This window comes from Lissotriton helveticus, chromosome 3_1 (genome assembly GCF_964261635.1).
Source record: "Lissotriton helveticus chromosome 3_1, aLisHel1.1, whole genome shotgun sequence".
Taxonomy (NCBI): Eukaryota; Metazoa; Chordata; class Amphibia; order Caudata; family Salamandridae; genus Lissotriton; species Lissotriton helveticus.
The window spans coordinates 1,800,664,655-1,800,686,422 of record NC_136061.1 but is presented as its reverse complement, the minus strand read 5'-3'; positions in this window follow the sequence as shown (position 1 = coordinate 1,800,686,422).

The window sequence follows — 21,768 nt, the reverse complement described above, 5'->3', positions numbered from 1 at the left end:
GCATTCTCGTTCTTCCTGCTGACAACCATCTGGCATCAGCATAGACCCGCAGCAGCGGTGGGTCTCCTTCCGCGACCGGGAAAGCCGTTTCTAAATAAATTCGATGCAGGTACCCATTTGGAAGGAGGCCACACGAGACTCATGGCTTCTCACAATTTAATGACATCTTTGCACGTAGGTTTCCAACAGTAAAGCACACTTCTCAGAAATTGCCAGACGCGTTTCGGGTTGTAAAATCCCTTCCTCAGCGGCATTAAAGTGGTCAGTCATCTCAGTTCGTTGTGCACGTAATTTAACAGTTCCTGCCCAGATGGGCGTGGCTTTATGGCATTTTGGGATCTGTAGTGCCTCTAAGTATTCCCCATGTGGGTGCGCTGATCTTCGCCACATACTCGGTTTTGTAAATCCACAGTGGGTCGAGGTGAACCTTGTGTTGTGGCCTGCGCTGCTTTGTAGCTGCCACTTCAAGCGTTGCTGACACCCCCCTGCAGAGCGTCTGCATTCTCGTTCTTCCTGCTGACAACCATCTGGCATCAGCATAGACCCGCAGCAGCGGTGGGTCTCCTTCCGCGACCGGGAAAGCCGTCCCTAAATAAATTCGATGCAGGTACCCATTTGGAAGGAGGCCACACGAGACTCATGGCTTCTCACAATTTAATGACATCTTTGCACTTAGGTTTCCAACAGTAAAGCACACTTCTCAGAAATTGCCAGAAGCGTTTCGGGTTGTAAAATCCCTTCCTCAGCGGCATTAAAGTGGTCAGTCAGCTCAGTTCGTTGTGCACGTAATTTAACAGTTCCTGCCCAGATGGGCGTGGCTCTATGGCATTTTGGGATCTGTAGTGCCTCTAAGTATTCCCCATGTGGGTGCGCTGATCTTCGCCACATACTCAGTTTTGTAAATCCACAGTGGGTCGAGGTGAACCTTGTGTTGTGGCCTGCGCTGCTTTGTAGATGCCACTTCGAGCGTTGCTGACACCCCCCTGCAGAGCGTCTGCATTCTCGTTCTTCCTGCTGACAACCATCTGGCATCAGCATAGACCCGCAGCAGCGGTGGGTCTCCTTCCGCGACCGGGAAAGCCGTTTCTAAATAAATTCGATGCAGGTACCCATTTGGAAGGAGGCCACACAAGACTCATGGCTTCTCACAATTTAATGACATCTTTGCACGTAGGTTTCCAACAGTAAAGCACACTTCTCAGAAATTGCCAGACGCGTTTCGGGTTGTAAAATCCCTTCCTCAGCGGCATTAAAGTGGTCAGTCAGCTCAGTTCGTGGTGCACGTAATTTAACAGTTCCTGCCCAGATGGGCGAGGCTCTATGGCATTTTGGGATCTGTAGTGCCTCTAAGTATTCCCCATGTGGGTGCGCTGATCTTCGCCACATACTTGGTTTTGTAAATCCACAGTGGGTCGAGGTGAACCTTTTGTTGTTGCCTGCGCTGCTTTGTAGATGCCACTTCGAGCGTTGCTGACACCCCCCTGCAGAGCATCTGCATTCTCGTTCTTCCTGCTGACAACCATCTGGCATCAGCATAGACCCGCAGCAGCGGTGGGTCTCCTTCCGCGACCGGGAAAGCCGTTTCTAAATAAATTCGATGCAGGTACCCATTTGGAAGGAGGCCACACGAGACTCATGGCTTCTCACAATTTAATGACATCTTTGCACGTAGGTTTCCAACAGTAAAGCACACTTCTCAGAAATTGCCAGACGCGTTTCGGGTTGTAAAATCCCTTCCTCAGCGGCATTAAAGTGGTCAGTCATCTCAGTTCGTTGTGCACGTAATTTAACAGTTCCTGCCCAGATGGGCGTGGCTCTATGGCATTTTGGGATCTGTAGTGCCTCTAAGTATTCCCCATGTGGGTGCGCTGATCTTCGCCACATACTCGGTTTTGTAAATCCACAGTGGGTCGAGGTGAACCTTGTGTTGTTGCCTGCGCTGCTTTGTAGATCCCACTTCGAGCGTTGCTGACACCCCCCTGCAGAGCGTCTGCATTCTCGTTCTTCCTGCTGACAACCATCTGGCATCAGCATAGACCCGCAGCAGCGGTGGGTCTCCTTCCGCGACCGGGAAAGCCGTCTCTAAATAAATTCGATGCAGGTACCCATTTGGAAGGAGGCCACACGAGACTCATGGCTTCTCACAATTTAATGACATCTTTGCACGTAGGTTTCCAACAGTAAAGCACACTTCTCAGAAATTGCCAGATGCGTTTCGGGTTGTAAAATCCCTTCCTCAGCGGCATTAAAGTGGTCAGTCAGCTCAGTTCGTTGTGCACGTAATTTAACAGTTCCTGCCCAGATGGGCGTGACTCTATGGCATTTTGGGATCTGTAGTGCCTCTAAGTATTCCCCATGTGGGTGCGCTGATCTTCGCCACATACTCGGTTTTGTAAATCCACAGTGGGTCCAGGTGAACATTGTGTTGTGGCCTGCGCTGCTTTGTAGATGCCACTTCGAGCGTTGCTGACACCCCCCTGCAGAGCGTCTGCATTCTCGTTCTTCCTGCTGACAACCATCTTGCATCAGCATAGACCCGCAGCAGCGGTGGGTCTCCTTCCGCGACCGGGAAAGCCGTCCCTAAATAAATTCGATGCAGGTACCCATTTGGAAGGAGGCCACACGAGACTCATGGCTTCTCACAATTTAATGACATCTTTGCACGTAGGTTTCCAACAGTAAAGCACACTTCTCAGAAATTGCCAGACGCGTTTCGGGTTGTAAAATCCCTTCCTCAGCGGCATTAAAGTGGTCAGTCAGCTCAGTTTGTTGTGCACGCAATTTAACAGTTCCTGCCCAGATGGGCGTGGCTCTATGGCATTTTGGGATCTGTAGTGCCTCTAAGTATTCCCCATGTGGGTGCGCTGATCTTCGCCACATACTCGGTTTTGTAAATCCACAGTGGGTCGAGGTGAACCTTGTGTTGTGGCCTGCGCTGCTTTGTAGCTGCCACTTCGAGCGTTGCTGACACCCCCCTGCAGAGCGTCTGCATTCTCGTTCTTCCTGCTGACAACCATCTGGCATCAGCATAGACCCGCAGCAGCGGTGGGTCTCCTTCCGCGACCGGGAAAGCCGTCCCTAAATAAATTCGATGCAGGTACCCATTTGGAAGGAGGCCACACGAGACTCATGGCTTCTCACAATTTAATGACATCTTTGCACGTAGGTTTCCAACAGTAAAGCACACTTCTCAGAAATTGCCAGACGCGTTTCGGGTTGTAAAATCCCTTCCTCAGCGGCATTAAAGTGGTCAGTCAGCTCAGTTCGTTGTGCACGTAATTTAACAGTTCCTGCCCAGATGGGCGTGGCTCTATGGCATTTTGGGATCTGTAGTGCCTCTAAGTATTCCCCATGTGGGTGCACTGATCTTCGCCACATACTCAGTTTTGTAAATCCACAGTGGGTCGAGGTGAACCTTGTGTTGTGGTCTGCGCTGCTTTGTAGATGCCACTTCGAGTGTTGCTGACACCCCCCTGCATAGCGTCTGCATTCTCGTTCTTCCTGCTGACAACCATCTGGCATCAGCATAGACCCGCAGCAGCGGTGGGTCTCCTTCCGCGACCGGGAAAGCCGTTTCTAAATAAATTCGATGCAGGTACCCATTTGGAAGGAGGCCACACGAGACCCATGGCTTCTCACAATTTAATGACATCTTTGCACGTAGGTTTCCAACAGTAAAGCACACTTCTCAGAAATTGCCAGACGCGTTTCGGGTTGTAAAATCCCTTCCTCAGCGGCATTAAAGTGGTCAGTCAGCTCAGTTCGTGGTGCACGTAATTTAACAGTTCCTGCCCGGATGGGCGAGGCTCTATGGCATTTTGGGATCTGTAGTGCCTCTAAGTATTCCCCATGTGGGTGCGCTGATCTTCGCCACATACTTGGTTTTGTAAATCCACAGTGGGTCGAGGTGAACCTTGTGTTGTTGCCTGCGCTGCTTTGTAGATGCCACTTCGAGCGTTGCTGACACCCCCCTGCAGACCATCTGCATTCTCGTTCTTCCTGCTGACAACCATCTGGCATCAGCATAGACCCGCAGCAGCGGTGGGTCTCCTTCCGCGACCGGGAAAGCCGTTTCTAAATAAATTCGATGCAGGTACCCATTTGGAAGGAGGCCACACGAGACTCATGGCTTCTCACAATTTAATGACATCTTTGCACGTAGGTTTCCAACAGTAAAGCACACTTCTCAGAAATTGCCAGACGCGTTTCGGGTTGTAAAATCCCTTCCTCAGCGGCATTAAAGTGGTCAGTCATCTCAGTATGTTGTGCACGTAATTTAACAGTTCCTGCCCAGATGGGCGTGGCTCTATGGCATTTTGGGATCTGTAGTGCCTCTAAGTATTCCCCATGTGGGTGCGCTGATCTTCGCCACATACTCGGTTTTGTAAATCCACAGTGGGTCGAGGTGAACCTTGTGTTGTTGCCTGCGCTGCTTTGTAGATCCCACTTCGAGCGTTGCTGACACCCCCCTGCAGAGCGTCTGCATTCTCGTTCTTCCTGCTGACAGCCATCTGGCATCAGCATAGACCCGCAGCAGCGGTGGGTCTCCTTCCGCGACCGGGAAAGCCGTCTCTAAATAAATTCGATGCAGGTACCCATTTGGAAGGAGGCCACACGAGACTCATGGCTTCTCACAATTTAATGACATCTTTGCACGTAGGTTTCCAACAGTAAAGCACACTTCTTAGAAATTGCCAGACGCGTTTCGGGTTGTAAAATCCCTTCCTCAGCGGCATTAAAGTGGTCAGTCAGCTCAGTTCGTTGTGCACGTAATTTAACAGTTCCTGCCCAGATGGGCGTGACTCTATGGCATTTTGGGATCTGTAGTGCCTCTAAGTATTCCCCATGTGGGTGCGCTGATCTTCGCCACATACTCCGTTTTGTAAATCCACAGTGGGTCCAGGTGAACATTGTGTTGTGGCCTGCGCTGCTTTGTAGATGCCACTTCGAGCGTTGCTGACACCCCCCTGCAGAGCGTGTGCATTCTCGTTCTTCCTGCTGACAACCATCTTGCATCAGCATAGACCGGCAGCAGCGGTGGGTCTCCTTCCGCGACCGGGAAAGCCGTCCCTAAATAAATTCGATGCAGGTACCCATTTGGAAGGAGGCCACACGAGACTCATGGCTTCTCACAATTTAATGACATCTTTGCACGTAGGTTTCCAACAGTAAAGCACACTTCTCAGAAATTGCCAGACGCGTTTCGGGTTGTAAAATCCCTTCCTCAGCAGCATTAAAGTGGTCAGTCAGCTCAGTTTGTTGTGCACGCAATTTAACAGTTCCTGCCCAGATGGGCGTGGCTCTATGGCATTTTGGGATCTGTAGTGCCTCTAAGTATTCCCCATGTGGGTGCGCTGATCTTCGCCACATACTCGGTTTTGTAAATCCACAGTGGGTCGAGGTGAACCTTGTGTTGTTGCCTGCGCTGCTTTGTAGATGCCACTTCGAGCATTGCTGACACCCCCCTGCAGAGCGTCTGCATTCTCGTTCTTCCTGCTGACAACCATCTGGCATCAGCATAGACCCGCAGCAGCGGTGGGTCTCCTTCCGCGACCGGGAAAGCCGTCTCTAAATAAATTCGATGCAGGTACCCATTAGGAAGGAGGCCACACGAGACTCATGGCTTCTCACAATTTAATGACATGTTTGCACGTAGGTTTCCAACAGTAAAGCACACTTCTCAGAAATTGCCAGACGTGTTTCGGGTTTTAAAATCCCTTCCTCAGCGGCATTAAAGTGGTCAGTCAGCTCAGTTCGTTGTGCACGTAATTTAACAGTTCCTGCCCAGATGGGCGTGGCTCTATGGCATTTTGGGATCTGTAGTGCCTCTAAGTATTCCGCATGTGGGTGCGCTGATCTACGCCACATACTCAGTTTTGTAAATCCACAGTGGGTCGAGGTGAACCTTGTGTTGTGGCCTGCGCTGCTTTGTAGATGCCACTTCGAGCGTTGCTGACACCCCCCTGCAGAGCGTCTGCATTCTCGTTCTTCCTGCTGACAACCATCTGGCATCAGCATAGACCCGCAGCAGCGGTGGGTCTCCTTCCGCGACCGGGAAAGCCGTTTCTAAATAAATTCGATGCAGGTACCCATTTGGAAGGAGGCCACACGAGACTCATGGCTTCTCACAATTTAATGACATCTTTGCACGTAGGTTTCCAACAGTAAAGCACACTTCTCAGAAATTGCCAGACGCGTTTCGGGTTGTAAAATCCCTTCCTCAGCGGCATTAAAGTGGTCAGTCAGCTCAGTTCGTTGTGCACGTAATTTAACAGTTCCTGCCCAGATGGGCGTGGCTCTATGGCATTTTGGGATCTGTAGTGCCTCTAAGTATTCCCCATGTGGGTGCGCTGATCTTCGCCACATACTCGGTTTTGTAAATCCACAGTGGGTCGAGGTGAACCTTGTGTTGTTGCCTGCGCTGTTTGTAGATGCCACTTCGAGCGTTGCTGACACCCCCCTGCAGAGCGTCTGCATTCTCGTTCTTCCTGCTGACAACCATCTGGCATCAGCATAGACCCGCAGCAGCGTTGGGTCTCCTTTCGCGACCGGGAAAGCCGTCCCTAAATAAATTCGATGCAGGTACCCATTTGGAAGGAGGCCACACGAGACTCATGGCTTCTCACAATTTAATGACATCTTTGCACGTAGGTTTCCAACAGTAAAGCACACTTCTCAGAAATTGCCAGACGCGTTTCGGGTTGTAAAATCCCTTCCTCAGCGGCATTAAAGTGGTCAGTCAGCTCAGTTCGTTGTGCACGTAATTTAACAGTTCCTGCCCAGATGGGCGTGACTCTATGGCATTTTGGGATCTGTAGTGCCTCTAAGTATTCCCCATGTGGGTGCGCTGATCTTCGCCACATACTCGGTTTTGTAAATCCACAGTGGGTCGAGGTGAACCTTGTGTTGTGGCCTGCGCTGCTTTGTAGATGCCACTTCGAGCGTTGCTGACACCCCCCTGGAGAGCGTCTGCATTCTCGTTCTTCCTGCTGACAACCATCTGGCATCAGCATAGACCCGCAGCAGCGGTGGGTCTCCTTCCGCGACCGGGAAAGCCGTCCCTAAATAAATTCGATGCAGGTACCCATTTGGAAGGAGGCCACACGAGACTCATGGCTTCTCACAATTTAATGACATCTTTGCACGTAGGTTTCCAACAGTAAAGCACACTTCTCAGAAATTGCCAGACGCGTTACGGGTTGTAAAATCCCTTCCTCAGCGGCATTAAAGTGGTCAGTCAGCTCAGTTCGTGGTGCACGTAATTTAACAGTTCCTGCCCGGATGGGCGAGGCTCTATGGCATTTTGGGATCTGTAGTGCCTCTAAGTATTCCCCATGTGGGTGCGCTGATCTTCGCCACATACTTGGTTTTGTAAATCCACAGTGGGTCGAGGTGAACCTTGTGTTGTTGCCTGCGCTGCTTTGTAGATGCCACTTCGAGCGTTGCTGACACCCCCCTGCAGAGCATCTGCATTCTCGTTCTTCCTGCTGACAACCATCTGGCATCAGCATAGACCCGCAGCAGCGGTGGGTCTCCTTCCGCGACCGGGAAAGCCGTTTCTAAATAAATTCGATGCAGGTACCCATTTGGAAGGAGGCCACACGAGACTCATGGCTTCTCACAATTTAATGACATCTTTGCACGTAGGTTTCCAACAGTAAAGCACACTTCTCAGAAATTGCCAGACGCGTTTCGGGTTGTAAAATCCCTTCCTCAGCGGCATTAAAGTGGTCAGTCATCTCAGTTCGTTGTGCACGTAATTTAACAGTTCCTGCCCAGATGGGCGTGGCTCTATGGCATTTTGGGATCTGTAGTGCCTCTAAGTATTCCCCATGTGGGTGCGCTGATCTTCGCCACATACTCGGTTTTGTAAATCCACAGTGGGTCGAGGTGAACCTTGTGTTGTGGCCTGCGCTGCTTTGTAGCTGCCACTTCGAGCGTTGCTGACACCCCCCTGCAGAGCGTCTGCATTCTCGTTCTTCCTGCTGACAACCATCTGGCATCAGCATAGACCCGCAGCAGCGGTGGGTCTCCTTCCGCGACCGGGAAAGCCGTCCCTAAATAAATTCGATGCAGGTACCCATTTGGAAGGAGGCCACACGAGACTCATGGCTTCTCACAATTTAATGACATCTTTGCACTTAGGTTTCCAACAGTAAAGCACACTTCTCAGAAATTGCCAGAAGCGTTTCGGGTTGTAAAATCCCTTCCTCAGCGGCATTAAAGTGGTCAGTCAGCTCAGTTCGTTGTGCACGTAATTTAACAGTTCCTGCCCAGATGGGCGTGGCTCTATGGCATTTTGGGATCTGTAGTGCCTCTAAGTATTCCCCATGTGGGTGCGCTGATCTTCGCCACATACTCAGTTTTGTAAATCCACAGTGGGTCGAGGTGAACCTTGTGTTGTGGCCTGCGCTGCTTTGTAGATGCCACTTCGAGCGTTGCTGACACCCCCCTGCAGAGCGTCTGCATTCTCGTTCTTCCTGCTGACAACCATCTGGCATCAGCATAGACCCGCAGCAGCGGTGGGTCTCCTTCCGCGACCGGGAAAGCCGTTTCTAAATAAATTCGATGCAGGTACCCATTTGGAAGGAGGCCACACGAGACTCATGGCTTCTCACAATTTAATGACATCTTTGCACGTAGGTTTCCAACAGTAAAGCACACTTCTCAGAAATTGCCAGACGCGTTTCGGGTTGTAAAATCCCTTCCTCAGCGGCATTAAAGTGGTCAGTCAGCTCAGTTCGTGGTGCACGTAATTTAACAGTTCCTGCCCGGATGGGCGAGGCTCTATGGCATTTTGGGATCTGTAGTGCCTCTAAGTATTCCCCATGTGGGTGCGCTGATCTTCGCCACATACTTGGTTTTGTAAATCCACAGTGGGTCGAGGTGAACCTTGTGTTGTTGCCTGCGCTGCTTTGTAGATGCCACTTCGAGCGTTGCTGACACCCCCCTGCAGAGCATCTGCATTCTCGTTCTTCCTGCTGACAACCATCTGGCATCAGCATAGACCCGCAGCAGCGGTGGGTCTTCTTCCGCGACCGGGAAAGCCGTTTCTAAATAAATTCGATGCAGGTACCCATTTGGAAGGAGGCCACACGAGACTCATGGCTTCTCACAATTTAATGACATCTTTGCACGTAGGTTTCCAACAGTAAAGCACACTTCTCAGAAATTGCCAGACGCGTTTCGGGTTGTAAAATCCCTTCCTCAGCGGCATTAAAGTGGTCAGTCATCTCAGTTCGTTGTGCACGTAATTTAACAGTTCCTGCCCAGATGGGCGTGGCTCTATGGCATTTTGGGATCTGTAGTGCCTCTAAGTATTGCCCATGTGGGTGCGCTGATCTTCGCCACATACTCGGTTTTGTAAATCCACAGTGGGTCGAGGTGAACCTTGTGTTGTTGCCTGCGCTGCTTTGTAGATCCCACTTCGAGCGTTGCTGACACCCCCCTGCAGAGCGTCTGCATTCTCGTTCTTCCTGCTGACAACCATCTGGCATCAGCATAGACCCGCAGCAGCGGTGGGTCTCCTTCCGCGACCGGGAAAGCCGTCTCTAAATAAATTCGATGCAGGTACCCATTTGGAAGGAGGCCACACGAGACTCATGGCTTCTCACAATTTAATGACATCTTTGCACGTAGGTTTCCAACAGTAAAGCACACTTCTCAGAAATTGCCAGATGCGTTTCGGGTTGTAAAATCCCTTCCTCAGCGGCATTAAAGTGGTCAGTCAGCTCAGTTCGTTGTGCACGTAATTTAACAGTTCCTGCCCAGATGGGCGTGACTCTATGGCATTTTGGGATCTGTAGTGCCTCTAAGTATTCCCCATGTGGGTGCGCTGATCTTCGCCACATACTCGGTTTTGTAAATCCACAGTGGGTCCAGGTGAACATTGTGTTGTGGCCTGCGCTGCTTTGTAGATGCCACTTCGAGCGTTGCTGACACCCCCCTGCAGAGCGTCTGCATTCTCGTTCTTCCTGCTGACAACCATCTTGCATCAGCATAGACCCGCAGCAGCGGTGGGTCTCCTTCCGCGACCGGGAAAGCCGTCCCTAAATAAATTCGATGCAGGTACCCATTTGGAAGGAGGCCACACGAGACTCATGGCTTCTCACAATTTAATGACATCTTTGCACGTAGGTTTCCAACAGTAAAGCACACTTCTCAGAAATTGCCAGACGCGTTTCGGGTTGTAAAATCCCTTCCTCAGCGGCATTAAAGTGGTCAGTCAGCTCAGTTTGTTGTGCACGCAATTTAACAGTTCCTGCCCAGATGGGCGTGGCTCTATGGCATTTTGGGATCTGTAGTGCCTCTAAGTATTCCCCATGTGGGTGCGCTGATCTTCGCCACATACTCGGTTTTGTAAATCCACAGTGGGTCGAGGTGAACCTTGTGTTGTGGCCTGCGCTGCTTTGTAGCTGCCACTTCGAGCGTTGCTGACACCCCCCTGCAGAGCGTCTGCATTCTCGTTCTTCCTGCTGACAACCATCTGGCATCAGCATAGACCCGCAGCAGCGGTGGGTCTCCTTCCGCGACCGGGAAAGCCGTCCCTAAATAAATTCGATGCAGGTACCCATTTGGAAGGAGGCCACACGAGACTCATGGCTTCTCACAATTTAATGACATCTTTGCACGTAGGTTTCCAACAGTAAAGCACACTTCTCAGAAATTGCCAGACGCGTTTCGGGTTGTAAAATCCCTTCCTCAGCGGCATTAAAGTGGTCAGTCAGCTCAGTTCGTTGTGCACGTAATTTAACAGTTCCTGCTCAGATGGGCGTGGCTCTATGGCATTTTGGGATCTGTAGTGCCTCTAAGTATTCCCCATGTGGGTGCACTGATCTTCGCCACATACTCAGTTTTGTAAATCCACAGTGGGTCGAGGTGAACCTTGTGTTGTGGCCTGCGCTGCTTTGTAGATGCCACTTCGAGTGTTGCTGACACCCCCCTGCAGAGCGTCTGCATTCTCGTTCTTCCTGCTGACAACCATCTGGCATCAGCATAGACCCGCAGCAGCGGTGGGTCTCCTTCCGCGACCAGGAAAGCCGTTTCTAAATAAATTCGATGCAGGTACCCATTTGGAAGGAGGCCACACGAGACCCATGGCTTCTCACAATTTAATGACATCTTTGCACGTAGGTTTCCAACAGTAAAGCACACTTCTCAGAAATTGCCAGACGCGTTTCGGGTTGTAAAATCCCTTCCTCAGCGGCATTAAAGTGGTCAGTCAGCTCAGTTCGTGGTGCACGTAATTTAACAGTTCCTGCCCGGATGGGCGAGGCTCTATGGCATTTTGGGATCTGTAGTGCCTCTAAGTATTCCCCATGTGGGTGCGCTGATCTTCGCCACATACTTGGTTTTGTAAATCCACAGTGGGTCGAGGTGAACCTTGTGTTGTTGCCTGCGCTGCTTTGTAGATGCCACTTCGAGCGTTGCTGACACCCCCCTGCAGACCATCTGCATTCTCGTTCTTCCTGCTGACAACCATCTGGCATCAGCATAGACCCGCAGCAGCGGTGGGTCTCCTTCCGCGACCGGGAAAGCCGTTTCTAAATAAATTCGATGCAGGTACCCATTTGGAAGGAGGCCACACGAGACTCATGGCTTCTCACAATTTAATGACATCTTTGCACGTAGGTTTCCAACAGTAAAGCACACTTCTCAGAAATTGCCAGACGCGTTTCGGGTTGTAAAATCCCTTCCTCAGCGGCATTAAAGTGGTCAGTCATCTCAGTATGTTGTGCACGTAATTTAACAGTTCCTGCCCAGATGGGCGTGGCTCTATGGCATTTTGGGATCTGTAGTGCCTCTAAGTATTCCCCATGTGGGTGCGCTGATCTTCGCCACATACTCGGTTTTGTAAATCCACAGTGGGTCGAGGTGAACCTTGTGTTGTTGCCTGCGCTGCTTTGTAGATCCCACTTCGAGCGTTGCTGACACCCCCCTGCAGAGCGTCTGCATTCTCATTCTTCCTGCTGACAACCATCTGGCATCAGCATAGACCCGCAGCAGCGGTGGGTCTCCTTCCGCGACCGGGAAAGCCGTCTCTAAATAAATTCGATGCAGGTACCCATTTGGAAGGAGGCCACACGAGACTCATGGCTTCTCACAATTTAATGACATCTTTGCACGTAGGTTTCCAACAGTAAAGCACACTTCTTAGAAATTGCCAGACGCGTTTCGGGTTGTAAAATCCCTTCCTCAGCGGCATTAAAGTGGTCAGTCAGCTCAGTTCGTTGTGCACGTAATTTAACAGTTCCTGCCCAGATGGGCGTGACTCTATGGCATTTTGGGATCTGTAGTGCCTCTAAGTATTCCCCATGTGGGTGCGCTGATCTTCGCCACATACTCGGTTTTGTAAATCCACAGTGGGTCCAGGTGAACATTGTGTTGTGGCCTGCGCTGCTTTGTAGATGCCACTTCGAGCGTTGCTGACACCCCCCTGCAGAGCGTGTGCATTCTCGTTCTTCCTGCTGACAACCATCTTGCATCAGCATAGACCCGCAGCAGCGGTGGGTCTCCTTCCGCGACCGGGAAAGCCGTCCCTAAATAAATTCGATGCAGGTACCCATTTGGAAGGAGGCCACACGAGACTCATGGCTTCTCACAATTTAATGACATCTTTGCACGTAGGTTTCCAACAGTAAAGCACACTTCTCAGAAATTGCCAGACGCGTTTCGGGTTGTAAAATCCCTTCCTCAGCAGCATTAAAGTGGTCAGTCAGCTCAGTTTGTTGTGCACGCAATTTAACAGTTCCTGCCCAGATGGGCGTGGCTCTATGGCATTTTGGGATCTGTAGTGCCTCTAAGTATTCCCCATGTGGGTGCGCTGATCTTCGCCACATACTCGGTTTTGTAAATCCACAGTGGGTCGAGGTGACCTTGTGTTGTTGCCTGCGCTGCTTTGTAGATGCCACTTCGAGCATTGCTGACACCCCCCTGCAGAGCGTCTGCATTCTCGTTCTTCCTGCTGACAACCATCTGGCATCAGCATAGACCCGCAGCAGCGGTGGGTCTCCTTCCGCGACCGGGAAAGCCGTCTCTAAATAAATTCGATGCAGGTACCCATTAGGAAGGAGGCCACACGAGACTCATGGCTTCTCACAATTTAATGACATGTTTGCACGTAGGTTTCCAACAGTAAAGCACACTTCTCAGAAATTGCCAGACGTGTTTCGGGTTTTAAAATCCCTTCCTCAGCGGCATTAAAGTGGTCAGTCAGCTCAGTTCGTTGTGCACGTAATTTAACAGTTCCTGCCCAGATGGGCGTGGCTCTATGGCATTTTGGGATCTGTAGTGCCTCTAAGTATTCCGCATGTGGGTGCGCTGATCTACGCCACATACTCAGTTTTGTAAATCCACAGTGGGTCGAGGTGAACCTTGTGTTGTGGCCTGCGCTGCTTTGTAGATGCCACTTCGAGCGTTGCTGACACCCCCCTGCAGAGCGTCTGCATTCTCGTTCTTCCTGCTGACAACCATCTGGCATCAGCATAGACCCGCAGCAGCGGTGGGTCTCCTTCCGCGACCGGGAAAGCCGTTTCTAAATAAATTCGATGCAGGTACCCATTTGGAAGGAGGCCACACGAGACTCATGGCTTCTCACAATTTAATGACATCTTTGCACATAGGTTTCCAACAGTAAAGCACACTTCTCAGAAATTGCCAGATGCGTTTCGGGTTGTAAAATCCCTTCCTCAGCGGCATTAAAGTGGTCAGTCAGCTCAGTTCATTGTGCACGTAATTTAACAGTTCCTGCCCAGATGGGCGTGGCTCTATGGCATTTTGGGATCTGTAGTGCCTCTAAGTATTCCCCATGTGGGTGCGCTGATCTTCGCCACATACTCGGTTTTGTAAATCCACAGTGGGTCGAGGTGAACCTTGTGTTGTTGCCTGCGCTGTTTGTAGATGCCACTTCGAGCGTTGCTGACACCCCCCTGCAGAGCGTCTGCATTCTCGTTCTTCCTGCTGACAACCATCTGGCATCAGCATAGACCCGCAGCAGCGTTGGGTCTCCTTTCGCGACCGGGAAAGCCGTCCCTAAATAAATTCGATGCAGGTACCCATTTGGAAGGAGGCCACACGAGACTCATGGCTTCTCACAATTTAATGACATCTTTGCACGTAGGTTTCCAACAGTAAAGCACACTTCTCAGAAATTGCCAGACGCGTTTCGGGTTGTAAAATCCCTTCCTCAGCGGCATTAAAGTGGTCAGTCAGCTCAGTTCGTTGTGCACGTAATTTAACAGTTCCTGCCCAGATGGGCGTGACTCTATGGCATTTTGGGATCTGTAGTGCCTCTAAGTATTCCCCATGTGGGTGCGCTGATCTTCGCCACATACTCGGTTTTGTAAATCCACAGTGGGTCGAGGTGAACCTTGTGTTGTGGCCTGCGCTGCTTTGTAGATGCCACTTCGAGCGTTGCTGACACCCCCCTGGAGAGCGTCTGCATTCTCGTTCTTCCTGCTGACAACCATCTGGCATCAGCATAGACCCGCAGCAGCGGTGGGTCTCCTTCCGCGACCGGGAAAGCCGTCCCTAAATAAATTCGATGCAGGTACCCATTTGGAAGGAGGCCACACGAGACTCATGGCTTCTCACAATTTAATGACATCTTTGCACGTAGGTTTCCAACAGTAAAGCACACTTCTCAGAAATTGCCAGACGCGTTTCGGGTTTTAAAATCCCTTCCTCAGCGGCATTAAAGTGGTCAGTCAGCTCAGTTCGTTGTGCACGTAATTTAACAGTTCCTGCCCAGATGGGCGTGGCTCTATGGCATTTTGGGATCTGTAGTGCCTCTAAGTATTCCCCATGTGGGTGCGCTGATCTTCGCCACATACTCGGTTTTGTAAATCCACAGTGGGTCGAGGTGAACCTTGTGTTGTTGCCTGCGCTGCTTTGTAGATCCCACTTCGAGCGTTGCTGACACCCCCCTGCAGAGCGTCTGCATTCTCGTTCTTCCTGCTGACAACCATCTGGCATCAGCATAGACCCGCAGCAGCGGTGGGTCTCCTTCCGCGACCGGGAAAGCCGTCTCTAAATAAATTCGATGCAGGTACCCATTTGGAAGGAGGCCACACGAGACTCATGGCTTCTCACAATTTAATGACATCTTTGCACGTAGGTTTCCAACAGTAAAGCACACTTCTCAGAAATTGCCAGACGCGTTTCGGGTTGTAAAATCCCTTCCTTAGCGGCATTAAAGTGGTCAGTCAGCTCAGTTCGTTGTGCACGTAATTTAACAGTTCCTGCCCAGATGGGCGTGACTCTTTGGCATTTTGGGATCTGTAGTGCCTCTAAGTATTCCCCATGTGGGTGCGCTGATCTTCGCCACATACTCGGTTTTGTAAATCCACAGTGGGTCCAGGTGAACATTGTGTTGTGGCCTGCGCTGCTTTGTAGATGCCACTTCGAGCGTTGCTGACACCCCCCTGCAGAGCGTCTGCATTCTCGTTCTTCCTGCTGACAACCATCTTGCATCAGCATAGACCCGCAGCAGCGGTGGGTCTCCTTCCGCGACCCGGAAAGCCGTCCCTAAATAAATTCGATGCAGGTACCCATTTGGAAGGAGGCCACACGAGACTCATGGCTTCTCACAATTTAATGACATCTTTGCACGTAGGTTTCCAACAGTAAAGCACACTTCTCAGAAATTGCCAGACGCGTTTCGGGTTGTAAAATCCCTTCCTCAGCGGCATTAAAGTGGTCAGTCAGCTCAGTTCGTTGTGCACGCAATTTAACAGTTCCTGCCCAGATGGGCGTGGCTCTATGGCATTTTGGGATCTGTAGTGCCTCTAAGTATTCCCCATGTGGGTGCGCTGATCTTCGCCACATACTCGGTTTTGTAAATCCACAGTGGGTCGAGGTGAACCTTGTGTTGTTGCCTGCGCTGCTTTGTAGATGCCACTTCGAGCGTTGCTGACACCCCCCTGCAGAGCGTCTGCATTCTCGTTCTTCCTGCTGACAACCATCTGGCATCAGCATAGACCCGCAGCAGCGGTGGGTCTCCTTCCGCGACCGGGAAAGCCGTCTCTAAATAAATTCGATGCAGGTACCCATTAGGAAGGAGGCCACACGAGACTCATGGCTTCTCACAATTTAATGACATGTTTGCACGTAGGTTTCCAACAGTAAAGCACACTTCTCAGAAATTGCCAGACGCGTTTCGGGTTTTAAAATCCCTTCCTCAGCGGCATTAAAGTGGTCAGTCAGCTCAGTTCGTTGTGCACGTAATTTAACAGTTCCTGCGCAGATGGGCGTGGCTCTATGGCATTTTGGGATCTGTAGTGCCTCTAAGTATTCCCCATGTGGGTGCGCTGATCTTCGCCACATACTCGGTTTTGTAAATCCACAGTGGGTCGAGGTGAACCTTGTGTTGTTGCCTGCGCTGCTTTGTAGATGCCACTTCGAGCGTTGCTGACACCCCCCTGCAGAGTGGCTGCATTCTCGTTCTTCCTGCTGACAACCATCTGGCATCAGCATAGACCCGCAGCAGCGGTGGGTCTCCTTCCGCGACCGGGAAAGCCGTCCCTAAATAAATTCGATGCAGGTACCCATTTGGAAGGAGGCCACACGAGACTCATGGCTTCTCACAATTTAATGACATCTTTGCACGTAGGTTTCCAACAGTAAAGCACACTTCTCAGAAATTGCCAGACGCGTTTCGGGTTGTAAAATCCCTTCCTCAGCGGCATTAAAGTGGTCAGTCAGCTCAGTTCGTTGTGCACGTAATTTAACAGTTCCTGCCCAGATGTGCGTGATTCCATGGCATTTTGGGATCTGTAGTGCCTCTAAGTATTCCCCATGTGGGTGCGCTGATCTTCGCCACATACTCAGTTTTGTAAATCCACAGTGGGTCGAGGTGAACCATGTGTTGTGGCCTGCGCTGCTTTGTAGATGCCACTTGGAGCGTTGCTGACACCCCCCTGCAGAGCGTCTGCATTCTCGTTCTTCCTGCTGACAACCATCTGGCATCAGCATAGACCCGCAGCAGCGGTGGGTCTCCTTCCACGACAGGGAAAGCCGTCCCTAAATAAATTCGATGCAGGTACCCATTTGGAAGGAGGCCACACGAGACTCATGGCTTCTCACAATTTAATGACATCTTTGCACGTAGGTTTCCAACAGTAAAGCACACTTCTCAGAAATTGCCAGAAGCGTTTCGGGTTGTAAAATCCCTTCCTCAGCGGCATTGAAGTGGTCAGTCAGCTCAGTTCGTTGTGCACGTAATTTAACAGTTCCTGCCCAGATGGGCGTGGCTCTATGGCATTTTGGGATCTGTAGTGCCTCTAAGTATTCCCCATGTGGGTGCGCTGATCTACGCCACATACTCAGTTTTGTAAATCCACAGTGGGTCGAGGTGAACCTTGTGTTGTGGCCTGCGCTGCTTTGTAGATGCCACTTCGAGCGTTGCTGACACCCCCCTGCAGAGCGTCTGCATTCTCGTTCTTCCTGCTGACAACCATCTGGCATCAGCATAAACCCGCAGCAGCGGTGGGTCTCCTTCCGCGACCGGGAAAGCCGTTTCTAAATAAATTCGATGCAGGTACCCATTTGGAAGGAGGCCACACGAGACTCATGGCTTCTCACAATTTAATGACATCTTTGCAAGTAGGTTTCCAACAGTAAAGCACACTTCTCAGAAATTGCCAGACGCGTTTCGGGTTGTAAAATCCCTTCCTCAGCGGCATTAAAGTGGTCAGTCAGCTCAGTTCGTTGTACACGTAATTTAACAGTTCCTGCCCGAATGGGCGAGGCTCTATGGCATTTTGGGATCTGTAGTGCCTCTAAGTATTCCCCATGTGGGTGCGCTGATCTTCGCCACATACTTGGTTTTGTAAATCCACAATGGGTCGAGGTGAACCTTGTGTTGTTGCCTGCGCTGCTTTGTAGATGCCACTTCGAGCGTTGCTGACACCCCCCTGCAGAGCGTCTGCATTCTCGTTCTTCCTGCTGACAACCATCTGGCATCAGCATAGACCCGCAACAGCGGTGGATCTCCTTCCACGACCGGGAAAGCCGTTTCTAAATAAATTCGATGCAGGTACCCATTTGGAAGGAGGCCACACGAGACTCATGGCTTCTCACAATTTAATGACATCTTTGCACGTAGGTTTCCAACAGTAAAGCACACTTCTCAGAAATTGCCAGACGCGTTTCGGGTTGTAAAATCCCTTCCTCAGCGGCATTAAAGTGGTCAGTCAGCTCAGTTCGTTGTGCACGTAATTTAACAGTTCCTGCCTAGATGGGCGTGGCTCTATGGCATTTTGGGATCTGTAGTGCCTCTAAGTATTCCCCATGTGGGTGCGCTGATCTTCGCCACATACTTGGTTTTGTAAATCCACAGTGGGTCGAGGTGAACCTTGTGTTGTTGCCTGCGCTGTTTGTAGATGCCACTTCGAGCGTTGCTGACACCCCCCTGCAGAGCGTCTGCATTCTCGTTCTTCCTGCTGACAACCATCTGGCATCAGCATAGACCCGCAGCAGCGTTGGGTCTCCTTCCGCGACCGGGAAAGCCGTCCCTAAATAAATTCGATGCAGGTGTAGTGTAGCTCCTATTTTCCCAATAGGCTCTGCGCATTGGAATAATACCTACAGCAGTAAAGGCCTAGACCAGACGTTAACTAGGTCTACTATTGTCGATACTAGACTTAATTTTTGGGTTTGCCAGCGTAGCTCAGAGTTCGCTAGAAACTTTCTCGAATGTTCAAGGAGGAATTAACTTCCCTGATTAGACAAGAAGGGATTTAGTTTCTGACAACCATAGAACATGACAACTTTGCTCTCCCCTAATCAAGAGTCAATCTCGAGAGTCGTGTGAGCACAAGGCAATTATTTTACTCAGTCAGTACGTGCATTCTTAGTCTCATCAGATTGTAGAGAAAAGGAAGAGACGGTCGTGTTCAATAAAAAGGTGTTATTTATTGATCAGTCTCTTTTCTCATACATGAGAAATGGATCGATATTATTGCAATACTTATAGTTAAGTAAAGTGCATACATTAAAAGCAATAGTATAAAATAATACTGTAAAAACATTGATATGGTTTCTGAGCCATATGATGTTTAAAATGATTAAAATATATTTACATACACATATACATTTGACTAAACGTACTCAACTGGTGTTTCTAAATACGCCTACCCCGTGTACCTGACCTAAGTCTAATGCGTGGGCGGGAATAGAAAGTTACAGTTTAAGTTAAGTTTGTTTTTGCCAAGTGAATAACTAAAGAATTCTCTGTGAGGGGTTATTCAGTTCTGTACCTGGAAGTTAGGATGAATGAGGAATGGTATCTCTTTCTCTGCTCTCGATATTCCAGGCTGCCTGCGAGGGCTGCCCAGAAACGCCGGTGCTGGGTCTCTCGGCTTGAGATAGCAGCGCGTCTCTCAGCGCGTCAGGAAGGCGGGGCTGCTGCCAGCGGGGTCTGCTTCTGCTCTCGGCTTCGGCAAGTATGGCTGCTCCGTCTCGTCACCACGCGTGTGTTTGCATAGGGCAAGATCGGCAATATTTATACCTTAAAGGTGCCGAGATTGACGTAAGGATGGACATAGATACGTCAATAAAGATGTCATACGACTTGCTCGTTAGCACATTCTTTACTAAAGTTCTCTGTGAAATCAAAACAATGGCCGCACGGATTTTCCAGGTTGTCATAGGTTTGATTTGTTATGAGAACGTCGTATGCCTTATCAGGGGCTGGAGGAATGTCGCTTGTCTAATTAGATCTCAAGCGTTATGACCTAATCAGATAACACGTTCCTGTGCCGTAGTGTGACTGCGTCAGATAACGGTATCTGCATCATGGGGGCTGTTCTTGCCTCATGGGCTGACTGTTAGTTAACTTGATAGTTAGTTTAACCAGAATAGGGTCAGGAATAGGGGGATCGATTCAGAACCTATAGGAATACATGACACCCACTCCATGCTAACTATGGACATATTTACTAAACTATGCATAGTATAACATAGTACAACATACTATAGAGTATAGTGTATACCTTACCACCCCAAAATACATAAATGCATTTTGAAATTTTCAAATATACTGAAAAATTGCAGTCATATATATTGTATGCACTTAAGCTATGAATTAAATGCAAAAGTAAACACGCATTTGTATGCATTATTGCTAATTTGGTATTTGAAAAATATACATGAAATGGCTCTTAATATAGCTATACAGAAAGGAAGTTCGAGACCATCTCATCACATAATAAAATATATGTGAACATCCCAGCGGGCAACTAAAGTTTATAAAGTATCTAAAAATAGAAATCTTAGTTCTCTAGGAATAGTTTCTTACTTTAAGCAGAAGATAAGTGTCCCGAAAAATTTGTGAAAAATAATTTGGGGCTGCTAAAAAATTGTTGTCCGTGAACTGGTGGGAAGAATTGTTCATGTGACTTTATTTTTAAAGTTGAAGGCCGAATTCAGGGAACGCCGTGTGCGAGCTTGCTCAAAAGTCTCTATTTCTGTTCTGGAGAGAACATCATATCATTAAGGCTTTCGAAAAAACTGTCAACAGCTTCATGGGAAAGTTCCACTAAGTCGGAAATAGGGGTAACCATGCATTCGTGCGCATGATTGTCTGCATTGACATTCTGATTCGCATTGCTGACAGAAGGTCGTACCTGTTCGATGCTGCTTTCATCTTGAACTTCACTACTCTTCAATCGCAGTGGTGAAGATTCCAGGAATGCCGTCATCAGGATTGGCAGCCTTTGAGGGCAGCACAAAGCGTGAACCTTGGTAGGAACCAACAGTGTATCTGCATCCACTGGCGCATCCGATTGTAGCGTCAGACAGGTGTCTAACACGCATTCTTCTCCGCATAGCAGACACCTTAGTACAGGTAAAACACACCTTTGCCACATTGGTCGAAATGATAGAAACCAAGTCATGTTTAGGTCTCTAAGCCGGGAGAGTCCCAGGATTTTTGATATCCGGTCCCGGTATCCAATGGCTAGGATCGTATCTTCCATTGTCGCGAGAGTTTGATCTGTGACATGGGTTGCCATAACGAAAAATAAGGACTAAGAATAGGATTCCTGCAATTAGTCCCAGGATCAGGGGAAGTCCGCCATAAATCGAATGGACGAAATCTGGAAAAATACCCAGTATGGCTTTGAATGGTGTTAATGCCATCGAAAATACTGTCTTAAATACCCCTGAGATCCCATTGGTATCAGAAATATTTAAGATTTCGCTCAGGATTTCCGCGAAATGTACGGGGGAATTAGTTGATAATAATGTATGTATCTCTGCAGTCGTCCTTGCGACTTGTAGATCATACGTTTCTTTTGATGACGTGAGCCTTGTAGGCGTCTGAAGAAGCACTGTTTTCATTCTGCTTAAAGTATCTATTCGAATAGAAGTAATTTTCAAACTGGGCCATGCCCTTGCCTCCCTGTCTGGAAAGGAGCTGGGGAATAAAGAACGTCCACAGCACTTGACCTTCGCCGTCGTAGTGACTAGATAAGGAGTCCCGGGCATAAGACTACAACATCTGCGGTCTACAATAAGAATGTAACTCCCATTATAGAGTCTTTGAAAGAATGGTTCTATTTCAGTTGCAGGTGCGCCTTGCTGGTGACATGAAAGGTTGTATGAATTCCCTTCACAGGCTCCGTGCAAACTAATACCGTTACACAGAAGCGTGCCGCTTAGTGACATAGCACAATTGTTGCCACTAAGAAACACTTTCTGTCCTTTATTACTGACACATGCATGTGAATAGGGCAGGTTCCAAGTTGTTTTAAGGTACCCCTTTCCCAA